Raw genomic sequence first — 8,954 nt, forward strand, 5'->3', positions numbered from 1 at the left:
TCAATAGGGAGGTCCTTTCACCAGTGTATATTTTTGTCTGCTTTGTCAAAAATCAGTTGGTTGTAGCTATGGGGTTTTATTTCTGAGTTGTCTATTCTGTTCCATTAGTCTATGCATTTTCTTTTATACTGGTAACATGCTGTTTTTGTTACTATATCCTTGTAGTATAATTTGAAGTTAGGTGATGTGATGAATCCAGATTTGTTCTTTTTGCTTAGGATTGCTTTGGCTATTTGGGCTCTTTTTTGGTTCCATATGAAATTTGGCATTGTTTTTCTTAATTCTGTGAAACTAACATTAGTATTTTGAAGGGAATTGCATTAAATCTGCAAATCACTTTGGGCAGTAGGGACATTATAATAATATTTGCTCTTCCAATGCATGAGCATGGGATGTTTTTCCATTTTGTTGAGCCATCAATGATTGTTTCAGTGTTTTGTAGTTCTCCTTGCAGAGATCTTTCGCCTCATTGGTTTAGTATATTTCTAGGTATCTTATTTGACTTGCAGCTATTATAAATGGTATTTAGTTCTTAATTCCACTCTCAGCTTCACTATTATTAGTGTACAGGAATGCTGCCGATTTGCATACATTAATTTTTAACCTGAAATTTTACTGAATTCTATTATCAATTCTAGAAGTCTTTTGGAAGAGTCTTTAGGATTTTCTAGATATCAGATTATATCATCAGCAAATAGGGATAGTTTGACCTCCTCTTTTCCAATTTTGATGCTCTTTCTCTTGACTGATTGCTCTGGATAGGACTTCTAGGACTATGTTGAATAGAAGGGCTGACAGTGGGCATCCTTGTTTTGTTTCAGTTCTTAGGGGCAATGCTTTCAACTTTCCCCCATTTGGTATGATGTTGGCTGTTTGTTTGTCATATGTGGCGTTTAATATTTTGAGGTATGTTCCTCCTATGCCTAGTTTGCTGAGTTTTTTTTATCATGAAGTTGTACTGGATTTTATGAAATGCTTTTTCTCCATCTATGGAGATGATCATATGGTTTTTGTTTTTAATTCTGTTTTTGTGACGAATCACATTTATTGATTTGCATATGTTGAACCACACTTGCATTCCCAGGATGAAACCCACTTGATAATGGTGAATTATCTTTTTGATGAGTTGTTGAATTTCATATGTTAGTATTTTTTGAGGATTTTGGCATCTATGTTCATGGGGTTATTGATCTGTTATTATTATTATTATTTTTTTTTACTGTGCCCTTTCCTGGCTTTGGAATTAGTGCCATACTGGCTTTGTAGAATGAATTAGGGATGATTCCCTCCTTCTTGATGTTATGGCAGAGTTTCAGTAGTATAGGAGTCAGTTCTTCTTTGTAGGTCTGGTAGAATTCGGCTGTGAATCCATCTTTTCCTGGGTTTTTCCTTTTTGTTGGGAGATTTTTTATTAGTTTCAATCTCACTACTAGTTATTGATGTATTCAAGATTTCTATTTCTTCCTGATTCAAGATTGGGAGGTTTGAGTGTTTCCAAAAATGTGTCCATTTCCTTTAGATTTCCTAGTTTGTTTGCATAGAGGTTTTCCTAGTAGTTTCAGATAATATTTTGTATTTCTGTGATATCAGTTGTAATGTCTCCTTTTTCATTCCTGATTGAGCTTATTTGCATCTTTTTCTCTTCTATTTCTGGTTAATCTGGCCAGTGGTCTATCGATTTGGAAGAGTTTTATCTTTTAAAAGAACCAACTTTTTGTTTTGCTGATCCTTTATATTGATTTTTGGTTTCCATTTCATTTAGTTCTGCTCTAATCTTTGTTATTTCTTTTCTTCTGCTGGCTTTGAGTTTGGTTTGCTCTTCTTTTTCTAGTTCCTTGTTGTGCGACATAGGTTGTTATTCTGTGATTTTTCTTTTTGATGTAGGCATTTAGTGCTATGAACTTTCCTACATTTCCAACATTCCTGCACTGCATTTATTGTATCTCAAAGATTTTGGATTGTGTCATCTTTGTTATGCAATTCAAAATATTTTTCTATTTCCACCTTGTTTTTGTCATTGACTCAAGGATCGTTTAGCAGCAGATTATTTAATTTCTATGTATTTTTGTAATGTTGAGAGTTTCTCATGGAATTGATTTCTAATTTTATCCCACTGTGATCTGAGGAGATACATGGTATGATTTTGATTATTCTGAATTTGCTGAGACTTATTTTGTGGCCTAACATATGATCTGTATTGGAAAATGTCCCATTTGCTTATGAGAAGAATGTATAACCTGCAGTTGAAGGGTAGAATCTTCTGTAAATGTCTGTTAGATCCATTTGTTCTAGAGTCTCATTTAGGTACAGTGTTTCTGTGTTGATTTTCTGCCTTAATGACCTGTCTAGTTCTGCCAGTGGTGTGTTGAAGTTACTAGCTCTTATGATGTTGCTATGTATTATTTTCCCTTAGATAAAAATAAGGAACACTTCATAAATTTGCTTGTCATCTTTGTGTGAGGGCAATGCTAATCTTATCTGTATCATTCTACTTTTAGTATATGTGCTACAAAAGCAAGCACTATAAACTTTTTTTCTATTTTAAAATTTATTTATTTTTTTTACTTTTCAAAGGTTTTTGTTAAAAACTAAGACACAAACACACACATGAGCCTATGCCTACACAGGGTCAGGATCATCAATATCATTGTCTTCCACCTCCACATCCTATCTCACTGGAAGGTGTTCAGGGCAATAATATGCATTGAGATGTCATCTCCTGTGATAACACTGAGCTCTTATTGCATAGGCTGTTTTACACTTAACTTTTTCCTTTATTAAGCAAAAGAGTACACTCTCCAATAATAGTTAAAAAGTATAGTAAATGCTTAAACCAGTAACATAGTCATTTATTATGATTATCAAATATTATCTACTGTACAAAATTATATGTGCGAGACTTTTATACAACTGGCAGTGCATGCAGTAGGATTGTTTACACCAGCATCATCACAAACACATGAGTAACGTGTTGCACTATGAAGGCTATGGCGTCTCTAGGCAATAGGAATTTTTCAGCTTCCTTGTAATCTTATGGGACCACTGTCATGTATGCGATCCATTATTGACTGAAAATCCATTATGAGGAACATGACTGTATAAGATCACGTCATCTGCAAATGACAACTTAACCCATTTCTTCCTGATTTTGATGTATTTTATTTCTTTTTCAATCTTATTGCTCTCAAGCAGAAAGATTATGGGTGGAAAATATGAAGGTTGTGTGACCTCAGTAGCAAACAAACATGATGAGACAAAGGAGAAAATGAAGGTGTGATATTCTATTAGCTCATGTTTATGTATTCAGTGATATAACTTTCTGGCTAATATTTTCAATATGCTTAATCCTCATTTGTTTTATTTAATTTTATGTACATCTATATGTATTTATTATTTTCTTATGATATGGAGTCATAAGTTAAATGGGTAAACTATCATCTGCTAAAATTAAACTGTTCTTAGCAAATGCTTTATATGTATATGTATATATACACACACACATATATATATATATATATATATATATATATATATATATTTGTTGTTGTTGTTGTTAACCCCAAAGTTATTATTAGTTCTTGACCCTTGCCTCAAGGCCGTGCATCAGCACTGCACAAACTTTTTTCTAGGAAGTATGACTTCCACTAAATATTAATATAGGCCACAACTCTGAAACCCTAAAACTTCAGAAACTGAAATTATTTTCTTAGAAAGTTTGGCACACAATTACTTGGCATCTAAACTTAAAAGAGTGTGAGGCTATTTATAGTCTTTATTTAGTACAAAGTGAAACTTTTTATACAAAGCTATAGAAGTGTTAATGTGTTTGATTCCATGGTGTTATAATTACATAAATTATGTTCTATCTATTTCATTATCCTTCTGAAATCTGAAACATTTTTATTTCCAAATCATATCTAACAAAAAGGCCTTTAAGTAAGAGATTGTGGTACATACACACACACACAAACACACACATGTATGTACATACAAATGAGTGCATTTTATAGAGCATAAGTTTAGAAAATTCTAGATGAAATAAAGATAAAGAGATCTCTTTTTTGGTTGGTTTATCAGGTCTTTCAATTTGCTCATTTGCTTTAACTTTTCAAGGAGAGTGTGTCCAGAATACCTAAATGAGTAACCACTTTACTAAGAAGCTTCTTATATTCCAACTCATCCACAAAACATTTTTGGAAAAAACACATAAGGATAGGAAGACCAACTGTAACAGAATTGGAAAATTGCACAAATTCTCCAATTTCCACCACTCACAGAAACTGCACATGCAATGTCATCAATTATGTCCATATTGCCAAATACAATAGCCATTGTTCAGTCCTCATCTTTACTGTCATATCATTTGACACTGTTGATCACCTCCTTCTTGAAACTTTATTTGTTACCCAGGACACCACACAGTCTTGGTCTGCTAACTCCTTTGCTGTTATTTATGTCTCTTTTGTTAAAACAATCCCTTTTTAATCTCTAAAAGTTGAAGTGCCTCAAAGTTCAAGTCTCAGATCTGTTCTTTCCTTTATTGCTATTTACTCTCTATGCAATATAATTCCCAGGTCCCTAATTTGAAAGGTTCATATATATCTGAAAACTCTCAGTAGTAAATATGTCCCCTAAATCTCTCCACAAATATCCAACTTCCTTTACTTTGGTGGAATTTCAATGGATATTATGTTTGCTTTGTGCTTTTCTCCATGTAAAGATAACATTTTGGTATATGTACAGATATAGTCTTCATTCTAGGTAATTTTATTTAAACAATGGACTTTCCCCATGGAAACTAAACCTTGATAACCAGGCCTCAGGAAAGATAATATAAGTTAATTGATGGCTTTTAACATGGAAAGTCTGAGGTTTTGAACATAAAGTTGGACTTATTCTTGAGTATATCTATGCCTTATTTCCTTTTGAAGTCTTGGGGTATGGTGGTTATTCTGTTTCCTGTCTTCCCAGATCCATCCTTTGCCCTTTTCTTCTCTGCTCTTTGTTCTGGTAAGTTGAACACTATAAATTATATCCCCTAAGATACATTGATCTCTAGCTTTCTGTTGGGTTCAGTCAATAGGAATCACCATAAGGAGACAGAAAAAGAGAGAAGTCAAGGTATCTATACCTACTGCTCCCTCTCAGCTTCAGTGAAGTTCTGGAAGTGGCGGTCTCCTATAGTGACTATCCTTTTCTCAGTCTTCTCCTTTATTGTGGTTCCAGGTCCCAACCAAGTTTCACTAACACTATTTCATTCCCTTTCATCTCTTGTGGCCTAGGGTGGAAATAGCTTCCTGTTTTACTAGATCCTAGGCACCTCAGAACACCTTGTGAAGACCCTCATGGTAGCCATCTCTACTCTACTATTCCTGAAGCAGGCTAGTGAAGAAGAACTTTTTAAGATTTGTTTGTCAATCTGCTTCCTGGACAGAAATCAACAGTACCCTCAGGAAATATAATAGAGTGACTACTGGCATAGATGTGGACAAAGTTAAGAGAATACCAAGGTGGGTCATGTGTTAAATATCTTCATAGGGATCTGATTGAATGCTTTGGCTCCAGAATTATAACAGAGCCTTCCTTGGTTTGTTTTTCTAGATTATATATATTGCATCCTGCCTCAGAATCTGACTACATAATTTTCAATTTTCATTATAAGTAAGAGGTAGAATACAGATGAAAATAAATGCTCAATGAATAGGTGAATATGACTTCTAAAATTATACTCTGACCAATAATGTTTCTCATCTGACAAAAATTAAAAATAACAAACATGTTTATAGATGTGGTTGGTTGAGGCTCAATAGAAATCTAAAACAATGAGGGGTATATATATATATATATATATATATATATATATATATATATAGCAAACAAGCAAAGATTCAGCAGAGGGAAACAGAAGGATACAGAGCACAGAACTAGATTTTATGTCAGTATTTAATTTATTTGAATTCTACAGCTAACAATATTCAGTAAATAAAAGGAAGGTGGAGACAAAATTGGAATTTCAGAAACAATTAAAATACCCTCTAGGAAAAAGTGATACAATCAACATTTATCAATGAGGCCATGAAAACTTATATGTTTTTCTTTTATACTTAATTTGAAAAGAAGAGGGTGCATTGTTATTTGCTTTAGATACTAGAAAGAAAATACGGTTGGAATTATGGGAGGTAAAATAACTAATGTTTTCAACAGCTGAGGGGATATTCTTAACAATAAGAGATGGCAAGAAAGCAAGAGTAAATATAGATAGATATTTAGATAAATAGATAAATCTAGAAATAGGTAAAGATGTATTGGAGAAATGTGAGACAATGGAAAGTTATACTTTGTAGTAGAACACCAACTATTAAATGTAGAAAGAAAAGATAACCTGCAGAAACCTATTTTCTCAAGAAAAAAAACATTATTTGGTAAACAGGATAAAAAATAATTCAGGAAGATGGCGGACGAATAACACCGCCAGACAGAGGGTCTCTGCAGAAAAGACCGATTCTAGCAGAAACTAGAGGAAAGAAGCAAGAAGACGAGCATACAGCGGACAAGGGCCGGAAGGAGGGGTACCTGAGACCCCGGGAGACTCCACGGGAGGAGGCTGCGGAGGAGAACTGGAGGCTGAGACCACCGGAGCAGCCCGGAGACCAGCAGCAAGGGTAGGTGGATTTGCCGTTACCCCTCCCCTGCATTCGGGACTGCTGGTGGGCTCCCCAGCGGGTGGAGAGACCTGCGGACACCAGCCCAGAGACTGCCGCCGCCTGCCAACGATGAGCCTGTAGCAGACGTGGCACCAGGTTCCCAACTTCCTCCGGGCACCTCCGTGTGCACGGACCCGAGCCACGCAGCAGGCGCCATATTGCCTCCTCCTCCCCTCCGCCGACCCTACCCGCGGCTGCCCAGAGAGACAATACAGCCACCAGCCCGAGGCACCTCCAGGGAACAGGACCTTCCCATTTGGGACCCCGCCCGCCCTCCCAGGTGCTGCTGGCACCGTGTTCCCAGGAAAACGGTGCCGACTCAGAGGCTGAGAGACATAGACCCAGCTTGGGCTCCCTGTGGGTGAATTAGGACCGGAAATCCTCTCCCTGGTGGGAATACAGTTTGAACTCTGGGAACCAGAGGTCGGACCTGCAGACCAGATCCCCTGCACCGAGGGCTAGCATTGCCCCGGGCACAGAAGGGTTATACGTGAACAGCCTACTGAGGTCTGTGTGCCTCCAGGGGCGGATCGGCGTCCTAGAGGGCAACCCTCCTCCCAGGAGGAGGCCATGCGCCCAACCCAGGTGGCGTTCCTGTGCAGGGAACCTCCCTGCCAGCATCACAGTCTGGGGAGGCCTGGTGGCTTGTGGTCTGGCCTGCTGGCAGAGGCCCAGGAGTAGCTGCAGAGTTGGGGAGGGTGGAAAGAAGCGAGGCCTGCTGCAGACTGCGGGTCTCAGACAGCCCCACCCCCACACCCAGACTTTCTGGCTGAGCGGGACCATTCCAGCCCCGCCCTGACGGCTTTCCCTGGAAGCTGAGAACAGAACTTTGACCCCTGCTAACGGCCTGAGGGCAGGCTTACCCAACCCAGCTCCGCCCAGAATGAGAGCTGATAACAGGACTCAAAATCAACACCATAGCCTGTTCCTCCAAGCAAACGCCACCTACTGACAGGGTCGGCATCTTGCACAGCCTTTCCACGGCACCCACTGACTCAATATACAGGGAGTGGTCCAATTTCACCCACAGGCACCACCTAACGCCTCAGAAACTAAACAAGGTGTGTGAATAGCCAAACAATAACCTAAGGAAAAAACAACAACTGATCGACATGGGAAGAAATCAGCAAAAGAACTCAGGAAATATGAAGAACCAAACGGAAAACACACCCCGAAAGAGGACCACCAGCCCCCTAGAAACGGACACCGACCAAAATCAGGCAACCAATATGACAGAAGAGGAATTTCGTATGTGGAACATAAGAACACTCACCCAGCTGCAACAACAACTCAAAAACCAACACCAAGAAACCACAAAAAGTCTCCAGGATATGAGAAAAGAAATAGACACATTGAAGAAAAGTGTAACCGAACTCCTGGAAATGAAGAATCAATTCAAGGAACTTCAACATACAGTGGAAAGTCTCAAGAACAGGGTAGATCAAACAGAAGAAAGAATCTCAGAGCTTGAAGATAACACCCTCCAATTAAATAAATCAGTCACAGAAATAGAGCAGAGAAACAAGAGAAAAGAGCAAAGCCTACAAGAGCTGTGGGATTATGTGAAGAAACCTAATGTGAGGGTCACAGGGTTACAGAAAGGGGAAGAAGACAACACTCAAGGGTTGGACAAGCTGTTTGAAGATATAATAGAGGAAAATTTCCCAGGCCTTGCTCAAAATCTTGATATACAAGTTCAAGAAGCTCAGAGGACCCCTGGGAGATTCAACGCAAACAGGAAGACGTCACGACATGCAGTCATCAGACTAACCAAAGTATCAACTAAAGAGGCCCTTCTAAGAGCTGTAAGACAAAAGAAGCAAGTAACATACAAGCGAAAGCCAATTCGAATAACATCAGACTTCTCTAATGAGACTTTACAAGCAAGGAGAGACTGGGGCCCCATTCTCACTCTTTTGAAACAAAACAATGCCCAGCCTAGAATATTGTTGCCTGCAAAACTAAGCTTTGTATATGAAGGAGAAATAAAAACATTCTCAGACAAGCAAAGGCTCAGAGAATTCACCAAGACAAGACCAGCCCTACAAGAAGTACTTAAAACAGCGTTACACACGAAACATCATAATAATAACCCTCGAATATAAAAACAACCAAAACCCAAAGATATTAAAGGCCAGATAGTACAATGGCTCAAGACAGAAATCATAGCAACAACATCCAACCCAACAGAATGATCAGTAATCTACCTTACCTATCACTTCTCTCAATAAATGTGAATGGCTTAAACTC

The 8,954-nt window shown here is 38.2% G+C and overlaps 1 non-coding gene across 1 annotated transcript; it reads right to left on the reverse strand.

Annotated features, from left to right (window-relative positions):
* Positions 1-2,415: 2,415 nt before the first annotated feature.
* On the reverse strand, positions 2,416-2,522 carry LOC142866054 (U6 spliceosomal RNA). The gene has a single exon (XR_012916125.1). It is a non-coding gene; the product is annotated as a U6 spliceosomal RNA (small nuclear RNA).
* Positions 2,523-8,954: the final 6,432 nt, after the last annotated feature.

Source organism: Microcebus murinus, chromosome X (assembly GCF_040939455.1).
Source record: "Microcebus murinus isolate Inina chromosome X, M.murinus_Inina_mat1.0, whole genome shotgun sequence".
Classification (NCBI taxonomy): domain Eukaryota; kingdom Metazoa; phylum Chordata; class Mammalia; order Primates; family Cheirogaleidae; genus Microcebus; species Microcebus murinus.